The following is a 20,741-nucleotide window of genomic DNA, read 5'->3' as shown; positions in this document are numbered from 1 at the left end:
GCGGGTCGGGTGGGTAAGTTTTGGTATAGAACATCGGTGAGCACCCTTGGATATTTAAGGGTTGATTGGTCAATTGCTCCTTTGTGTCCAGTGCGGCACGGGGAGAATGGATTGCCATGAAACCTGCTTCGGGACTTCACCAACCTTTGGGCTGTGCGGTCCGGGGTAGGCGAAAACCTTGAAGTATCCAGATCCCCTCTTCTAAAGGGGGGGTTGGCTTTGAAGGAATGGGGCAGGGTCGTACCTGCCTGCTTCCCGAGCCAGGGTGTGTCGCCCAGTAAGGTGCTGGGTAGGACATTAGAGTCCTAACCCGGGCCTAGGGACCCGCGCTGTTCTTTAAGGGTGATTAATCACCTGTTGCTCCAGTCCGCCATGTTCATTGTTTCAGTTAATAAAGTTGTGGCCCTTTACCCATATCAAGTCTACGTGTCTTCTTGGGCTGGGGTCTGGGGACAATCTGTTATTCTTGTTGCAATGGACTAAATAAAGCTAAGCTGCTCTTCTGGGAGTTGTTCCTAAGAGAGACTAAAGTGATGGAAAAAGTGACTAAGGTCCTGAGCTTCCTGGACTAAACAGAAAGCAACTTGGGCATCAGGACTTCACATGAGTTAGGGGATGGAGAGCTGTTTAGCAATAGCAATAGCACTTACATTTATATACCGCTCTATAGCCGAAGCTCTCTATGCGGTTTACAATGATTTAGCATATTGCCCCCAACATTCTGGGTACTCATTTTACCCACCTCGGAAGGATGGAAGCCTGAGTCAACCTTGAGCCCCTGGTCAGGATCGAACTTGTAACCTTCTGGTTACAGGGCGGCAGTTTTACCACTGCGCCACCAGGGGCTAGAATATTAGAATATGTTTAGAATATTAGTAGACTCATTTTTTAACAAAAGAAAGAGTTCTCAAAGCAATTTACATAACACAAAATGGAAAAAAAGGTTCCCTGTCCTAAAGGGCTCACAGTCTAAAAGGAACACAAGGGAGGCAATAGCAACAGCCATTGGAGAGATGCTCTTCTGGGATGAATAGGGACAGTTGCTCTCCCTGCTCAAAAGAAGAGAGCTGCCACTTTAAGAGCTGCTCCTTTGCCTCGTTAACAGGGAGGTTAGCCCTGCTATCTAGAGCAAGAGGCACTTTTCAAAGTGGTGATTCTTGTATTTTTAGCAGAGGGAGAGCAACTGGCCCAATTTAACCCCAGCAAAGCATTCCTCCAGTGCCTGTTGATGATGTCAGAAATTTGTGTTTCTAGACATTGTGTTTCTTGTTTTTAGACATTGAGCCCTTTGGGAACAGGAAACAATTTCTTCTTCTTCTGCATGAACCACTTTGAAAAGCAGAATATAAAAAATGACAGTAATAATAGTAACAAAGAAAATAAAATTGAGGAAATTGTGCACATTATAAGCTTGCATAGTTGGAAAAAAGGGCTTGAAATTCAGTGAGACTTACTCTTTCAAAAGCATACATAGGAATTTAGCCATATCATTAAAGGGGAATGATTAGGTAAGGGGAACAATTCACCTGGATGACAGGAAATAATTTATTAAGGGATCAGCAACCATGTCAAGTCAACTGGGACTTGCTTAAAGCCACATCAGCCATGAGTTTCTGAAAGCCACATCAGCCATGAGTTTGAATGAAAATGCCTGTCTTCCTACAACGTCTCAAAAAAGTACTTCACTACAAGATGTTATAAGAGGACATCTTCTGGCTACAACATGGCCAGATGCTACACCCTACCTTTGTTCCAAACAGGACAGAGGTCACCCCTCGACATTGCATTAGAAGTTGTTGGAGCAGAAGAAGAGAGGTTCTGCTGCCCCTATAGTGGCAAGCACCTAGGTATCTTGAACATACGACTGGGTGCAAAAGGAACATAGGAAGCTGCCTTATACTGTGTCAGACCATCGGTCCATTTAGCTCATCCCCCAGTTTCTAAGTGAATAGGTATTTAATAGGTATTTAAAAGAGTTTTAAAGAATCCAAGTTCAAATTCACCCCAGCACAATGCAAATGATCACACAGTACACAGATTGGCTCCTAACATTCCATCAGATAATGTGCGACCAAGAAACTGATCAGGACTATGCAATGCATGTTATAGGAGCAAGCTTGATCCTTAATGGGTGAGGCCACTGCAGGGATAGGTGCCAGCTTTGAATTCTTCCCATCCCAATGGTGTTCCTATGTTCACTTCTTGGCTTTCTCCCATTAAAGACAGAATTTTTCATTTATTTCTGTGCGGGAAGGTAAGGCACAGCAGCTGGGATCATTATTGTGATGAGGTCAAATCCTGCCCTTCAGTCCTGTGCAGTACTGGGCTGCAAGGAGAAAGGTCTTCTGGGCCCCAGGCAGCTCGCCCCACGGCTGAGAGCTACAAGGGCGCGAGCCTCTTGGCGCGAGCCTCTTGGCGCGAGCCGGAGAGCCACAAGGATGAGAACCCTTGTCCTCTCGCCCTTCGGCTCGCTCCCTTGGGCCAGCCTGCCCTATATAAGAGCGGGTCCCAGCCACAGGAGCAGCAACAGCAACAGCCCAAGGAGATCCTACACACCTGAGGAAAGGTGGGGCAGAGGCAAAGACAGGACAGTCAGTGCCCCACCCAAGCTGTTCCCTTCTTTCTTCTTTCTTTTAGCTTGCTTATCTGCCGGAATGCAGCATGTGTGTTCACACATTGGCCAGATACATGCCAAAGTCTGTGCGAGATATTGGGGAGCACTTCATACATGATTTGGGTTTTTCATTGCTCACTGGAGCGGGGCCTGCTTTATGTCTGAGGTAAAAAGAATCACACTTTTTGTATCATTTGACGGGGGGGGGGCTAAATGAACTCGCAGAAAAGCCTGTTGTCTGGAAAAAGCTTCTGGAGATTGGTGCTGATTCTCAGATATTAGCAATCTAGCCACCCGGCAGGGGAGTCTAGGATGTAGCTCACAAAAAACCAGTCTGGGTTGCAGAGGCTAAAGCACAGCTCAAAATCTGTCTCTGGCTCAGGCTGGAGGCTGTCAACACTATGGATGATGTACGTTGTTTTCCAGCAGCTAACTGCAAGCTGTAGACGTGCTTTATAGTCCAAGCTGATAACTCTCAGCTGGCAGGGATTCAAGGCTTATCAGCCCTCTGTAAGAGGTGTTTACTTCTCCTGATGGATTCTAGATGTGCGTGCTGTCTTGTGACCCGTCTTTGCTGTGGAGTCAGTGCGTGTTGCCTGCACAACTCATCCTCCGGGTCATCAGTCCCTGTCTCTGCTGCCTCAGACTGCTATGCCTGCTCTAGGACATCAGCCGAACCTGCCTCAGCCATCTCTTGGGAACTTGCAGTCCGGCTCTGCCCCTCAGGCACCTCTGCATCAGCTGGAGGGCTGTCAGCATCCCCTTCCTTCTCACTATCTGAGACCGAGGGCATGCCACCAGGTACTCCAGATCAGTGTTCCTTGTAAGAGAGATTTCCAGGTTTGTTGACTACAACTCCCATAATCCCCAGCCATAGGCCACTGCAGCTACACAATGTGGGATTTCTAGTCAACAACATCTGGGAAACTCCCTTACAGGGAACACTGCTCCAGATCAATCCTGGAGGGCTGGCAACCATAATTACTAGCAGTAGTATTTGGGAAGAAGGGAAGGGTTCTCATTATTCAGCACATGCGGCATTTCTGCAGGAGAGGCTCAAATCAATCTATAAGATGAACCAAAACTGTATGTAAGTTTCCTGTCGCTGAGAAATAATATGAATATGTGCTACAAAAAGCACAAAAGCATGAAAAGATGCTCCCCTAATAAACAGCTCCCCAGTCCCCAAAGTAGTTTTGCTGTATACATTGTATCTATTTTATTGTTGCGAGCTGCCATGAGCAGTGGTGTACTGGAGGGAGGGACAGGGTCTAAATATTTCATCATCATCACACACCAACATGAGATTACTTTTTTTAAAAAGTCTGAAACATGGGGTGATGGCAAAAGTGAAGGTTTAGTCAGTGTTCAGTTTGCTAAGCAAATGGCAGTCATTTCAATTGGAAAGCAAAGAAAAAACACACACCAGCAAAGTAACAACTCTTGAAATGTAATAAATTTTGCATTTTAATAAAACCTTATTGAAATGAAGTTCTCTTAAGATTACTTCTGTCTTCATCCACACTTTCAGTCTACAGATTATCAGAACATCGGTCCCGATCAGAACAACAGGTATATTCAAAATCACAATCAAGCACTGGAGATAGCCCTTTCATTCCACATTTTTTGAATTTGTTATCATTACACCTCATTTGCTTAAGACGCAGCTTAGGACCTATTATTAGGAAGAGAAAGGTGTCTGGTTATTCTTAATATTAAATAGGGGAAAAGCCACTGCTGTCAGGACAGCTCAAGACTACCCCATACCTGAGGTGGGGTGCCAGATGTCCCCCTTCCTGCTCAGTGGTACACAATGCCTTGCCATAGCCCATCCCACCCAACAGTGTACAGCACATGGCTGTCCCACTCCCACCCAGTGGCCTAAGTGCTGACTAGCCAAGACTGCCACCCTTCCCCTCATGCTCCCTCTGTTTTTTGATGTATTTAATGAGAGAATACAGGAGAAAGTGTGGAGGAGGAGAGAGGAGAGGACTAGCACATCTCCTGGGACACACTCTAGCCCCCTCCTCTCTTCTCCTCCACACCCCCTCCTCCATTATGTTACAGAGGGGAAGGAGCAGCAGGAGAGGCAGTGGGCAGAGGTCGCCAATGACGGCAATAGTTGGGCCTGATCCAGCAGGGCTGTTTTTATGTTCTGGAAGTCTATGGATTGGAGAATGGGATATTAAATGATTGGAATAAAGAGTCCTCTGTGGAGGACTCCAGTCCACCTAGGTTTTCCAGCTTGTTAGATCCTATGCCTTCTTTAACATACAGGTGAAACTCGGAAAATAAGAATATCGTGCAAAAGTCCATTAATTTCAGTAATGCAAATTAAAAGGTGAAACTGATATATGAGACAGACGCATTACATGCAAAGCGAGATAAGTCAAGCCTTAATTTGTTATAATTGTGATGATCATGGCGTATAGCTCATGAAAACCCCAAATCCACAATCCCAGAAAATTAGAACATTACATGGAACCAATAAGACAAGGATTGTAGAATAGAACAATATCGGACCTCTGAAAAGTATACAGTGTACTGTGCTTGATTGGGGTCAGGTCAGGCGAGTTTGCTGGCCATAGAGAATCTATGGGGCATTGCCAAGAGAAGGATGAGAGACATGAGACCAAACAATGCAGAAGAACTGAAGGCCGCTAATGAAGCATCCTGGTCTTCCATAACACCTCATCAGTGCCACAGGCTGATAGCATCCATGCTACGCCGCATTGAGGCAGTAATTGCTGCAAAAGGGGCCCAAACCAAGTACTGAATACATATGCATGCTTATACTTTTCAGAGGTCCAATATTGTTCTATTCTACAATCCTTGTCTTCTTGGTTCCATGTAATATTCTGATTTTCTGGGATTGTGGATTTGGGGTTTTCATGATCATGTACGCCATGATCATCACAATTATAACAAATTAAGGCTCAGAACTCCTGGAGTTCTGAACCTTGGGTCCCCAGATGTTGTTGGACTCCAACTACCATCACCCCCGACACAATGGCCAAAGGAACTCAAGGTTAAAAGCCCTGCAGTAAGGCCATCAGCGCTCAAGAGTGCTCCCTCTTTCAGGTTTCCCTGGGCTGGTATGCTGTGAGAGGTTGCTTGCTCCCTTAATAACTCTGATGACTTACCATTGTACCCTGTACAATGTACAGGTACCCTTCTCCTCCTCCTTCTTTCTTCTTCTTCTGCCTGATCTCCCCTGCAGCTGTCTGAGAAAGCATCCTGTTCCCTATCTGCCCAGTTGCTTCTGTGTACTGTGTGGCTGTAATCCCCCGAGGCAGTCCTGTCCTTAGGATTAACTGAAAGCAAAGGGTTCCCAAAGCTGTCTGCTGACCAGTAGCTTTTGGTGATGGTGTAAAAGTGAGAGTGGCACCAGTAGCAACAGAGAGTAACAAGAGTGTTATTAGGATCGACATGAGCCAGATTTAGAGTTCACAAGGACTCTTCTGAAACAAACAAACCAAAGGGCCAAAGAGAGAAAGGCTGCTGGGTTTTCGCAGCAGCTTTTCTATCTCGCCCACCAACATCGTTCTCTCCCCGCCCCTTTCCTTGTTGAAGAGAACTGGAAGGCTGGCTGCGATCTTTCAGCAGGTCCTAATGATAGTATACAGAACGATTAGTGCTCTGATTTGAGTTCTATGGAAGGCATGCCGTCTGTAGCCAAGGGTTTGCATACATCGCAAGAAAGTTCATGAAAAATGATCAATAGGATCTCATAAGAGTTGTCCCTGTATCTAGAACTAAAAAGATTAAGTCAAATTATTCATTCCCAGAATATCATGCTGCCGATAGAGGGAAGAAGCATAGACAAATATCCCCATGTGGTTGCAATATTATGTTTTGATTGAAAGAAAATATTAGGTCAATCTTGAAACATCTCCACCTTGCAATTTTACCACACAGTTTCGACTGAACTGAATCTTCTTAGCTGAAGGGAGAGGTTAGTGCCAGTTTAATCCCCATGCTGGGACTGGAGACTACTAGTGGAAGTGGAGAATTTTTCTGATAATTGGCACTGAAGAAGACTTAGTTCAGCCAACACGTGTTTGGCAAAATTGTAAGGTGGGCCTGATATTGGCAAATCTACAAGGGTGACCTGATATTTTATCTTTTAAACATAGCGTGGCATTGCAACTGCATGGGAATATCTGTCTATACTTCTCCCAGCTCTTGACATCATGATATTCTGGGAATGAATCCTCTATCTATATCATTCTCCTAAACATATCCGTCGCTAATCCCATGTATGGAAACTTTCACGAGGGTTGGTGAGTGAGCTTCCGATTAGTGACAGCGATAGGCAGCTAGAAACTCCTGGCTAGGAGAATGGCCAAGCAGCCAAGGAGGAGAAGTGGCGGCCCGGCCGGCCGGCTGCCAAGAGAGGAGAAGCAGTGGCCTGGTCACCTGGCCCCCAAGGGAGCAAGAAATGGGGCTGAAAGGGAGGAGCATGAAATGAAGGTGGGGGGGATATAGGGAGAACTACGGGCACAGATGCTCTGTGCCAGATCAGCTAATTGGATTTAATCTTTTTAGTTGGATATACAGGCACTATTCTTATGAGATTCTATTGATCATTTTTCATGAACTTCGTTATGATGTATGGATATATTTTATTTGTCAGTTAATTATAACAGTAAAATAAAGATTCTTCCTTCTCATTTTAATTCCAGGTAATCATGTGGAGAAATTTATACAAGGCTGTTTGAAGGAAGAAGATAAGAAATGTGGAGTTATATGGAAGAATCCAAAGACTCAACATCGCTATGAATTTAGCTGCTGTTCTGACTGGACCTTGATACGTCCATGACAGCCATTTGCTCTGGAATTGCCATAATTTGCTAGATCACTCTTTAGAATCTAGACATTGTTATCATTAGATTGTTGCACTCCAGTGCCTGCTGTCATCTTCTGTGTTTACAGACTTATTCATGGGTGGTTTTTTGTTTTTTTTTGCATTAAAATACAATTAAAGTACCAGCCTGTCCAGTGTGGAGATTCAGAATGCCATTGAAGCTTGTTCCCACACTTGCTTGTACATCTGTACACTACCCACATTTGTATCTTTGCTTTTAGAATAAACAGGGAATTAGTCCGAAAACCAAATTTGCAAGTGTGCATAACAAATGGACTAGAGGCTGAGCACAAGCAAATGCCAGTGGCTGGCTACCCCAGAGGAACAACCGACTTAGAGAAAAGACTTTTGAAACAAACAAAGTTTATTGATGAGCAGAAACTCAATGCAAATGGTGATATTTGGCAACCCTGATAGTGTCACAGTTGTACAGGAAAGAAGGCAACTCCTAGAGACTATATAAGGAGGGAAGATGGGGAGGCTGTAACAGCCCAACAACTGGCAGACTGTAGAATGTGTGCAGAAAGAAGAGGGAGGGGAGATAGAGCAAAGTATGGAGAGGAAAGAGCAGTTTGTTACTTGTCCATATCTCTTGTTCCAGGAATGATGCCAAAAGGGAGGATTTCCCACCCCTGGGAAGATTTGGGGTCCCTTGCAAAGGTTTTGCCAAAAGGGGGCAAGGCTCCTGCCACCACGACCACCTGGCATCCCACCTGGCCAACCAGCTGTGTGCCCCGGCCCTGTTCTTGCCTCTCATTTGGCCGACGTGCATGTGTGACGGCCATTTGAGGGATCAGCATGCTGTTAACGGCTGTTACAAGTGCATATCAGCCAGCTGAGTGGCAAGGCGTGCAGCCTAATCCCAAAATTCCCCACAGCCTAACTGTTCAGGCTGTCCTGTTGAAAAAGTGGGTAGCTCAGTGTGGCAGTTTAAAACGGTGGTGCACCAGAAAATCAAGCTTAGGAATAGGGATCAGGAATAGAAGAAAAGACCAGACATATAAGAAACTAAAACAATTGCAAATTAGCTTCAAGATCTAGAGGGCTAATTTTCAGGAACACTTACAGGTTACAGTCTTTCTAGGCCATCTTAACAAGGGAGGAACATACAGGGCTGGCTGCATTTCACAAGGAGAGGGAACAATGTGGGAGAGAGATGTGACTTCACCAAACCAGCCTGGAGTAAGTGGGGCCAAAGTTATCCTTACAGCCAATAGGCTATGACATCACTCAGATTCATAGAGCTAGGAACACAGTTGCTGGGGATGGAAATCCTTGGTGGCTTCACTGATGAGTCTCTCTTGGTCTCCTGCTTATATCTCCAAACACAAGGGCTGAAAGAAAGGCCAGCCCAAAACAGATTGGCTTTGGCACACCAGGGCTGATAGACTGAAAGAAAAATGTAAAAGGTCTAATTTTGTCAGCACATGATTTGTAAATAAACAGGATCCAGGAGGAAGGAATGAGTTTAGCTACCAGCACTAGAACCAGAGGTCATCCTATGAAACTGATGGCCAGGAAATGTAGGACCAATGAAATGTAGGACCAATGAAAGGAAGTACTTTTTTAATCTATGGAATTCTTTTCCACAGGATGTGGTGATGGCCACCAGCTTGGGTGGCTTTAAAAGGGGCTTAGACACATTCATGGAGACAGGTCTATCAGTGGCTACTAGTCTTGATGGCTATAAGCTACCAGGCTCAGAGGCAGGATGACTCTGAATATCAGTTGCAGCACAGAAGATGGCTGAGTTATCGAATGCTAACTTAGTCCTATTGGGAGATTTTAATGGGGTTGTCTCTACAACTTTAGATAGAAAATCTGATACGTGTGAAAGGATTTTGGAAGGTAGGCTACCAAAAGCCTTTTTTGATTTAGTAGAACGCATGGATCTCTATGATTTGTGGAGAATTAAAAATTCAAACGCGAAGGAATATACCTATTCTCTGAAAGATACAAATCCCACTCAAGGATAGATATGGTCTGGACATCCAAATCTATCATGTCATCTATGAAAAGAATCGATATTATGCCTAGAACTTTATCAGATCATAATGCAATTTGCTTTACATGGAAGAAGACGGGAATGGAATCCTTTCGTTGGAGACTCAATGAATATTTGCTGAAAAAAGCGGAAATTGTGGAGAAAGCCAAAAGAAAGTTAAAGGACTATTTTGAACTGAATTTAAACCAAGGAATGGACATAAAACAGTTTGGGATGCAGGAAAAGCAGTTATGAGAGGCTTTTTTATACAACAGAACGCATGTCTTAAGAAACAAAGGGGATTGAAAAAAGAGGGACTACTGATGGAGATTTCTAAAAAAGAAAGAACTGCTATGGACTAAGGACAAGACTAGTCAAGTTATTAAATTGCTTCAGCAGCAGCTCTCTGCATATTTTAAACTCCGTTCAATTTCATTTAATAGCAACATAAAGCAAAAGTCATTTGAATTTGCAAACAAACCAGGCAAGTTATTGGCTTGGAAAATGAGAAATGAGAAAAAGAATAAGCACATATCCAAGATATCAACAAAAAATGGGCTTTCCTATGAGGAAAGGGAAATAAAAAGGGAATTATTTAGATACTACTCTGAACTATATAAAGGAAACAAAGTAGAAGATATAAAAATTGATAAATTTCTGAAGACACAAAATATCCCACAACTTTCCAAGGATCATATAGAAATTATGAATGCACCAATATCAATAATGGAAATAATGTAAGTAATTAACTCAAGCAAATCCAATAAAGCGCCAGGGCCCGACGGCCTACCAGCTTCATACTACAAATCCTTTAAAGATCAATTATTACAGCCTTTGCAATGGACGATGAATGATATTTTACAAAGAGGTAATATGCCAGAGTCTTGGAAGTATACCAACACTGCAGTAATTCCAAAACCGGATCAAGACTTAACGCAAGTTAAGAATTACAGGCCAATCTCACTGTTAAATAATGATTACAAAATTTTTGCTGCCATTTTGGCAAGGAGAATGAAGGTTGTACTAAGAGCTTTTTTTCATGAAGATCAAGCAGGCTTTTTGCCAAAAAGGCAATTTAGAGACAATGTGAGAACAGTCCTGAATGCCCTGGAGTAATATGAAAAATACAACGATAAACAAATAGCTATGATCTTTCTGGATTCAGATAAAGCATTTGACAATGTTTCCTGGTAGTTTATGTGGAGGCTACTGGATGCAATGGGAGTTGGCAAGAATTTCACTAGAGCCGTTAAGACAATATATTCGGAGCAATATGCTAAAATTATTATAAATGGGGAACTATCAAATAATTGCAAAATACAAAAAGGAACCAGACAAGGTTGTCCACTTTCCCCATTGCTTTTTATATTAATTCTGGAAGTCCTTTGTAGAAATATCAGAGAAGATGATCAAATACAAGGCTTGAAAATAGGGAAGCAGGAGTATAAACTTAGAGCCTTTGCGGATGATGTCCCCCCCCCCCCTTGAAAATCCATTAGAGAAGATCGGAAGTCTCTTGGAAAAAATAGAACAATTCGGCCAACTGGCTGGGTTTTATATGAATAGAACTAAAACAAAGGTGTTGACAAAGAATATGGACCAGACATCTGACTTTAAATTAAATATTTGGGTGTCTGGCTGACAAATAAAAATTCTTTGTTGATTTCAAATAATTATTTCAAAATACGGAATGCACTAAAAACTGATTTGCAAAGATGGACTAGAATGAACTTATCTTTAATGGGAAGAATTTCAGTTGTCAAGATGAATGTTTTACCTAAAATGTTGTTTCTTTTTCAGATGATTCCTATAATTAATACGTTAATTTGTTTTAAGCAATGGCAAAAGGACATAACTAAATTTGTTTGGCAAGGGAAAAGACCAAGAATTAAATTTAAAAATTTAACAGATGCTAAAGAAAGAGGTGGTCTTACCTTGCCAGATTTAAGGTTGTATTTTGATGCTGTTTGTTTGACGTGGTTAAAGGAATGGATAACATTCAGAAATCCCAGAATACTTGATTTGGAAGGATTTGATAGAAGGTTTGGATGGCATTCTTATTTGTGGTAGGCTCAAACTAAAGTGCATAAAGATTTTCCTAATCACCGTGTAAGAAGGAGCCTAATGCGAGTGTGGGTAAAATATAAAACATAGATGGAACCTAAAACTCCATTATGGGTATCCCCGATTGAAGCATTGTCACGTAAAGAGATAAATATGCAGTCTGAGTGGGGTACCTATAGAGATTTGCTATGTTTTCAAGATAAGGGCTGTAAATTAAAAAATCTAGCCAGAGGCGTAACTATGGGGGGGCAGGGGGGGCACGTGCCCCGGGCGCCATCTTTTCTGGTCACATGGGGGGCGCCGCAATGACCAATTTTTAAAAAAAATTTTTTAAATTTTTTGTTAATACAAATGTTTCCTGCTCAGTGCAGCAGCGCTGCAGCAGTCAAGGGAGCGCATCGGTGCCCCCTTCCCCACAAGCGGTCCCTTCCGTGCTGCCTGCAACCCCCCCCCCATTGCTTTGCTGCCGCCTGGCAGCCAGTCAGTGGCCTGGCTTGGCGGCGGCAGCGGGCACTTGTGAGGAAAAACCTAAGTATAATGTAGTATGTTGGGGGGCGGGGGGGGGCGCCATTTCCGTGCTTGCCCTGGGCACTGTTTTCCCTAGTTACGCCTCTGAATCTAGCTGAAGTCCAAAATTTGGTTAGCAACTGGTTTCAGTACCATCAGCTAAACAAAATTTACAAGAAGGATCTTAAAGCTGCATTTGAGGATCAGATGTCGAGATCTGAAAAGGAGCTGTGTGAAAATGATGAAAAATTAGTCTCTAAGATGTATAGGTTGTTGCTCTCGGAGGAGACAAGACACGAAGTGGTTAAAACGACTATGATAAAATGGGCTCAAGATGTGGGTCACAATATAGAGATGTCAGCTTGGGAAAAATTATGGAAAACTGATTTAAAGTTTACTGCCTGTTACACTTCAAAAGAAAATTGTTATAAGATGTTGTACAGGTGGTATCTGACACCGAAAAAATTAGCATTAATGTATAAAAATGTTTCAAACAAATGTTGGAAATGTGGACAATGTGAAGGAACTTTCTTCCATATATGGTGGTCATGCGGGAGGGCAAAGGCCTTTTGGGATATAATATATAATGAGTTGAAGAAAATTTTTAAAATGACATTTCCTAAGAGGCCAGAATCCTTCTTGCTGGGAATAACTCAAGGAGAAGGAGAGTTCTCTAGAAGAAACTTAACTTTTTTAATGTATGCAACCACGGCGGCTAGAATAGCATACGCACAGAAATGGAAAGACAATAAAATGCCTTCAAAAGAAGACTGGTGGATAAAAATTCTGGAATATGCGGAGATGGCAAAACTTACAACACTTATAAGGGATGAAAACTTGGAATTTTTCAAAGATTGAGAAGATTTCTTGCTTTACTTAAAGAACTATTTTTCTAACATGGACCTCTCAACAGGGTTTGAAATTTAGTAATTACAGCAGTTTGAGTAGGGTAAAATAGAACTGTAAGATGGAATATATATGTTTTGTATTATTATAGCAATGGCTTATATGTAACAAGAACCACGCAGACTGGTAAGCGGGAAGTCAATATTTACTTAAGTGTGACTGATTGTTGAGGTATTGTAAAAACCAATAACATTTTAAAATGCGGAATATCAGTTGCAGCAGGGCCAGGAGCAGATCTACCAGGATTCCAGGGTGTCCCTAGAACATGGGCCAATCCGACCTTGGGAGCCAGCGCCCTCCCTTGCCTCCCCTCTCTCTGGCTGGCTGGTGGGTCACTCCTGCTCTTGCTGCCTCTCCCATCACCTTGCACAAACTCAGCAGTCTGCCACACGTATGCCTATCTGTCTGCCTGCCTCTGCCATCCATCCATCCATCCATCCCTTCCTGTAGGGGCGTAGCAAGGTTGGAGTGGGCCCAGAGACAAGATTTTAAAATGGGGCCCCCCCACTCAAAGTCCAGGGCCTCCGCACACCCCAGGCCCCCAAGTATTTAAGTCTGATATTCCAAAATAAGTATGCTGCCTGGAAATACATTTCACTGAATACACACACGCACACGTCACAATATATAGTGATATACATTGAGTACTATACATTGGTTTTACTTTTAATGCCTAGAACACACTAGAAAGATGAATGATTAAAATGGACCCCTCGCTGCAGATTAGCAAAGGAGACTTTCAACCATGCAGGGTGAGCCTATGTTTGTTTTCTCAGAATTCTGAACAAATTCAGTCAAGTTTGATTCCAGGAGGTTTTTCACAGGAGGCTTTTAAAGCCCTTTAACACACATCTCCTCTGGAATGGAGGTGCTGCATTCACATGTTGGCCAGATTTACCCTGAAGTCCCTGCAAGTTATTGGGGAGCAGTTCACACACAAGAATAATAAAATAAAATAAAAGCACAAGACATGCTTCACAGTTCTCACTCAGACCTTCTGGGTTGCAAAACAACTTGAACATAAGTGCATTTATAAATGAATGAATGAATGAATAAAATAAATATAATACTGTTTCTTCCAGAAGTTTTTGTAATTTTCTGCCATGAAACAAGCCACTTATAGGACTTTTTAGATAGTTTTTTTTAAGCCAGCAAATTTTCCAAGCTGTTTAAAAATAAATATTCAGAGACTTCTCAGTCCCTCCCCCCCATATCAAAGCCCTATGGCAAGCAGATGCCTATATATCCCGGGGGGGTGGGGGGGACCGGGGAAGGTAACCACAAAAAGGAGTTCACACTCTACCTTGCAAATCCTGGGTTCAGCAGGGCAGCAAGGGGTCTTCTGCTGCAGAGAACAGTGGTGGCCACTCTGGCTGCCTCCTCCTTCCTGGCTGGCTTGGGCCCTACTGGAGTTCAGGCTTCACAGAGGCCTACACCAGGCCTCCATGGAAGCCCCGCCCACCCGCCGATCAGCTGAGAGGCGGGAGAAAAGGAGCTCCTTGCAGCTTGTCTGCTGCCTCGATTGCCGGCCAGGAGAACAAGCTGGAGAGACGGCGAACAGGGCAAGTGGCTGAGGGGCCTTGGGGCTGGGCAGGGGGCAATGGGGAGTCACATGAGGTGCCTCTGGGGGGCCCCTCCAGGCAGTGGGGCCCCCAGACAACTGTCTCCCCTTGCCCTATCGTTGTTACGCGCCTGCCTTCCTGCCTCCACCTTAGTAGCTGCCATCCAGTATTCTAATTTTTTTCATCTCTGTGTGTAATGAGTTTTGCTCTGGGCAGCAGTATCAAGGCAGTGCGTGCGCATGTGCATTCAGAGTGGAACCTTCCTGATTCAATCTGAGCGGAATCTAAAATTAACTGAGCAGACATCAAAAAACTTGTGAGCGGGTGCACACCTTAGAGGGAACACCGCTGCCATTCCTTCCACCCATCTCCACCCACCCACTATCCCTTCCTGCTCTGTCCCTTCTCCATCCTTCACCCTTCTGTCCCCTAGACATCCCTTCCTCCACCCGTCCTTCCACCTCTTCTGGCAAGGTGCCTCTGCAGCGAGGCGGGTCACACACTACTGGGGGAAGAACTGCATGACACTGTGGGGGATGCCTGCACACTGGGAGGTGAATGCAGCCACCCACCTCAGTGCTAGCTATGCTATGGCGGGAGCGGGGGAGGCAACAGCAAGAGAGACGGCGTTCCTTCATCTCTTGACTCGTGGGCCACTGTGGGAAACAGAATGCTTGAACAAATAGGCCAGATCCAGCAGAGCTGCTCTTATGTTTTTAGAAACTAAAATGTTGAAATTAGTAGTGTACATGGCCTACCAGGCACTATTGTAGCTATGCTGATGGCTCAGAGGCTAACCAAGGAAGGGCATTACAATGACAATTTTTGTACTAGAGTTACACAGAACAGCCAAGTGACACAGTATCATTCATTCATTCATTTAGATGTCTACACCGCCCTTCCAAAAATGGCTCAGGGCGGTTTACACAGAGAAATAATAAATAAATAAGATGGATCCCTGTCCCCAAAGGGCTCACAATCTAAAAGAAACATAAGATACAAACCAGCAACAGTCACTGGAGTTAATGTGCTGGGGGTGTAGAGGGCCAGTTACTCTCCCCCTGCTAAATAAAGAGAATCACTATGTGAAAAGGTGCCTCTTTGCTAAGTTAGCAGGGGTTGACAAAAGAAATGAAAACAAAAGTTAGATAGCACTCTTTTAAAAGGAGTTCACAGAATGGTTTGAGATGCCAGGAACAAATATGGCCAGATATCACTGTTTGCATCACCAAAAATATAGGCTAGTTGCATCACACTTGTGCCACCACATTCTATACAGTAAGCACAATGGCAAGATTAGATTCTGGAGGAAGCATCTTATCTTCCCGGGTACAAAACATTTAGTTTTATGTGCCCAGAACAACTAAGACACCTTCGACAGAAGGGTAAACTTAAAAGGAGATATGAGGACTGAACCAACATGAAAGAAACATGCAGGGTTGTGTGTTTGTGTGTTTAGCACAAAACAGATTGTAAGGAAAGGTCTATTGCAGCTTTGCCTTCATTGTCTGTTTATGAGCTGTAATACTCTGTCATCCATCACCAGCAGACACAAGCAAAAATAACTGGACCCAGGGCTGTCCTTAGAGAGCCCTGGTGGGGTGCGGGGCCCAGGGCAAATCAGTCAGTGCGGGACCCCTTCCAGTTAATTCTAATGGGGGTTAAAAGAGCGGGGCCCGGGGCAGTCGCCCTGCTTGCCATCCCTAAGGACAGTCCAGACTGGAGCCACAGGACGATCTGAGAGCACCTAGTCTGACAGTGCTGGGAAGCGGAGGAGGTGTGACCCACCTGAGCAGTGCTGCTTGGGTGGGAGTCTCATGTGAGCTGCTTTGAGTTTTCTAAAGGAAGAGCAGGACAGAGCTGTAATAAGTCACTATAATATATGCAGTATGAGAACTAGAATACTGTAGTGAGCTGCTCAAAGCTGCAAGCGCATGTCGGAGGGCAGTTTGTTCCTTTTAAAGAGGAATGTAAATAGGGGAGAGGGCATTAAATCTCTTTTAGTGGAAAAGGAGCAGAACTCTTGGGTACAGTCCGATAAGGTGACAGAACATTGCAACGCTAATGGCCACGTAATCCAAAACAGGCTGACCATGCAGGCACAGAAAGGGAGAGGCTGTGATATTATGGATTCTCCCCCTTCTGGCAGTTGGTAAAACTATAGTTTTGCATTGCATATTGTGCATACCCGTTCCACTTTGTGAAGGAGGAGGCTCTATTGAGCCCCGAAACCCATAGAGCAATGAGTGGCATGCAAGAAGGGGCATGCCCTCATCTCCTACCTGTGGCTTCCAGCGGCATCTGGTGGGCCACTGTGTGAAACAGGAGGCTGAACTAGATGGGCCTTCCTGGGCCTGATCCAGCAGGGCTGTTCTTGTGTTCTTATGTACTGATGGAAGGAACGAGGTTGTATGATAACATCTGGGCTCCCACTATCCCTGTCTCTTCTCTGCTAAATCCAAGAACCTGTTTCTCTATGACTTTTCTCTCTGGCCAGCCTAGAAGCTACTTTAATTCGGATATTAATCTAAATTTCCTCTTAGCAGTTGTATGGTTGATTTGTAATGTATTTTTAGTAATAATATAACTTTTAGTGACTCTTGCATTCCATTATACCCCTCTATTCTGATGTGGAACTGCTCCACTCTGAGCTAATTTCCCCACACAAAGCACAAATGCAATTTTTGAGGTGTTTACCAATCACCCTGGGGCAGTTCCATTAACAATGTCCCCATGGCAAGGAACATCATGGGCTATCAAATCTCCTTGCTTGCTTTTTGGTGTTAAAACTGCCATACACATAATTATCCTGTAAACCAGAGTTCCCCCCCCCCCTTTAATAGAGTATCTTCTATAAATTTCTAACTTTCAAGAGACCTACATTGATCGCATGATACATCAACCATGTTCTTGATCCACCTCCAAAAGGGCAGGTTGTAGGTGTGTTTTATGATAGGCATAAAAACTCACCTGACCACTGAGGAGAGGTTAGTCTCAGTCTCTCTCCCTCTCCCTCTCTCTCCATGTCAAACGGCCATCCAATGGGGGGCAGGTTCTTCTTGGTGATCCAGCAGCCTTCTGTGGTTCAGGTCTGGCTTCTTGCAGTCTCTATTTTCCTCTCCCTTGGACCCGGAGGTAAGTCCCACCTCCATGAGGTAAGGAGAGATATGACACTAGTGTGTATTTGCTATTCTTTCTTTTTAATTCAAAAGTGCTAAACTCCCAAACAGCATTATGAATTAGAATGGAAATTCGAAAGGAGTTCGAGGGGTTCTCCCAGGACCAGGGGTGTAGCAAGGTTGGATTGGGCCCAGAGACAAGATTTTAAAATGCACCCCCTCAGAAAAACTTCTGAGGTGTGAATTCTCATTCTATCATAGCAAATGAGATTTTTTTTAATTAAACAACTCTCATGACCCCACTTTCACTTTTTCACACTCTCAATTATTATGAATATGAGGAAGTAATCAATTTAGCACACTTCACCTTATGAAGACAAACCTCAGAAATTCACCAAAATTCACCCCTCTGCCCAATCACTCTGAAATTGGGGACGGGTGGTAGCCTTCACCCATTAGGCACTTCACCCATTAGGCACCAGCCCACCCCACTCCTTTGGGGCAGATCCACTTTCTGCCCCCAATCTGCCCCAAGACACCAAAACTTCAAATATTCCTAAAAAATCAACCCTCTGCCCAATCCCCCTGAAATTGGGGTGGTAGACTCCACCCATTGGGCACTACCACCCCACCCCAAAATTTTGCCCCTGGGCCCCTTTACCCCCCCTGAATCGATTTGGATTTGGATTAAATCCGAATCCGAACCGAATCAAGGGTGATTCGGGTGGCCCATATTCGGGCACAAAACAGAACAGGGGTGATTCGGTTCGGGTCCCAAACCGAATCACCGAATACCCGAATTGCACACCCCTAATACACACACACACACACACACTTCACAATATATAGTGATATACATTGAATACTATATATTTGTGCTGCTTTTAATGCCTAGAACACACTAGAAACACTAATTATTAAAATGGGCCCCTCGCTGCAGATTAGCAAAGGAGACTTTCAACCATGCAGTGTGAGCCTGAGTGCCGGATCTCATGATCAGTGAGACCCAGTTTCTGAAGCTAAGCATGGAGAGTGGGCTAAGCCTGCTCTCCCCGCAGACAAGCAGGGCAGGAGCCCTGGGTGGCTGGATCGGCCGCCCACAAGACTGCTGGCTCTGTGACGGAGCCAGTGGGGACTGGGGAGTTCGGAGGTTGTGCGGCCCCCAGAAGCTCCAGTATGTCCTGCGTGAGTGCACAGGGCATACTGGGGAGACCCCCGAACCGGGAGGCTGCGGAGCCGCGGCACAGCTACTCACGATTTTTAAAACTGGATTTGTGGAGTGCTCGCTCCGCAAACCCGGTTTAAGGGGAGGGCTACTTTGGCGGGTTAACCACCAGGAGGCAACCAGGCTCACCTGCGAGCCCGGTGGCTCACAAGATCAGCTGAAAACGGGCTAGGCTCCCCTAGCCCAATTTCGGCTGATTGTGGGAATAGCCTTTATGTATGTTTTCTCAGAATTCGGAACCAATTCAATAAGGTTTGATTCCAGAAGGTTTTTCACAAAGGGCTTTTAAAGCCCTTTAACACACATCTCCTCTGGAATAGAGGTGCTTCATTCACATGTTGGCCAGATTTACCCTGAAGTCCCTTCGGGTTATTGGGGAGAGGTTAACACACAATTCAGGTTTCTCACTGCTCGTTAGAGTGTAGCCTGATTTATATCCGGAGTAAAAAACAACTGTTTTGCAGGGGACAACTTCAATTTCGCAGTAAAGCCTCCCAGTAAACTTGCAGTAAAGCCTGCTGTGTGCAAAAGTCCCAGATAAGTATGTGGAGAATTGCAGCCTCAGGCAGCAAATCTAACCACATTTAGCTGGAAGTACTTTTCATTGAAACTTAAAGGACTTACTAGCAAGGAAAGCATGTCTACTTTAAAATAAACTCAATTGCATTCAACTGTCTGAGATCCTTCCCTGGTAAGTGCATATAGGATTGCACGTGCTCAGGGATGTAAACCAAATCAAACTAATTTGTGCTCCCAGCATATTTTGCTCCCTATAGGAGACCAGTAAGTCCCACTGAAGCAAGGAAGATAGGTGGGGAGAAATAGAGAAAAAAGCAAGAATTAGCACCATTCCTCAGGAGAGAAAAAAGGGAGGGGGGATGAATAATCTGCCTCTTCTTGGTAAAATTTTAAGATAGATGAGACATGCCAGGGCTCAAGTTGCTCCTGAAGTTACACCCTAGTCTGTTCTAAAAGTCATTCTCCCTTATCCCCTATGTGGAAGTAGGGCTGGTTGTGGTCTCTTACTGTACTGAGATAAAAACCACTCTCTGCAGGTGCTCAGAAACAGGGTCATCCCTAGTGGGGTGAGGGGCTGGGGGGCAAATCAGCATGTGCAGGGCCTCCTTAACATTTCATATCATTACAGAATCATACTGACTGATGACATACAGTGTAAATAGAGTGAGTGAGGGTTTTGGACATGTCCAACCAGCTTGGCATTTCTAAAGAAAAATAAAATAAAAGCACAACACATGCTTCACAGTTCTCACTCAAACCTACTGGGTTGCAAAACAACTTGAACATAAGTGCATTTATGAATGAATGAATATCATATTGGTTGTTCCATAAGTTTTTGTAATTTTCTGCCATGAAACAAGCCACTTATAGGACGTTTTAGATAGGTTAAAAAAAAAGCCATCAAATTTTCAAATCTGTTTCAAATTAAATATTCAGAGACTTCTCAGACTCCCCCCACCCCCCAATATCAAAGCCCTACAGCAAGCAAGCAGATTCCTAAATATGGGGGAGGGAGTAACCACAAAAATGACATTCTACATAAAAACACACATTCTACCTCCATTTCTGGCAAAGGCTGGGCTGGCTGGCCTGGGCAGAGGGTCTGCAAAGAATTCTGCCTGCCTCCTTCCTTCCTTCCTTGCTGCCTGCTGGCCTACTCGAGTTCAGGCTTCAGGGAGGCCTGCAAGAGGCTTCTCTGGAAGCCCCGCCTACCCACCAATCAGCTGAGAGGTGGAGAGAGAAGAAGCTCTAGTCTATCAGCTTGCAGGCTGCTGAGATTGCGGGCCGGGAGGGCAAGCAGGAGAGAGGATGAACAGGGCAAGGGGGACTGGCTGAGTGAGGGGCCCTGGGGCTGGGAGGGTGGGCAATGGGGAG

At 44.5% G+C, this 20,741-nt stretch overlaps 1 long non-coding RNA gene across 1 annotated transcript; it reads right to left on the bottom strand.

The window, feature by feature from the left end:
- Positions 1–8,346: 8,346 nt before the first annotated feature.
- Positions 8,347–20,526, bottom strand: LOC128342931 (uncharacterized). The gene is made up of 3 exons (XR_008315262.1): positions 20,425–20,526; positions 17,475–17,650; positions 8,347–8,870 (listed from the first exon to the last, which is right to left on the bottom strand). It is a non-coding gene; the product is annotated as an uncharacterized LOC128342931 (long non-coding RNA).
- Between the last annotated feature and the right edge of the window lie 215 nt (positions 20,527–20,741).

This window comes from Hemicordylus capensis, chromosome 2 (genome assembly GCF_027244095.1).
Source record: "Hemicordylus capensis ecotype Gifberg chromosome 2, rHemCap1.1.pri, whole genome shotgun sequence".
NCBI lineage: Eukaryota > Metazoa > Chordata > Lepidosauria > Squamata > Cordylidae > Hemicordylus > Hemicordylus capensis.
Note: the sequence above shows the minus strand (reverse complement) of the source record. Positions and strands in the feature narration are given on the sequence as shown.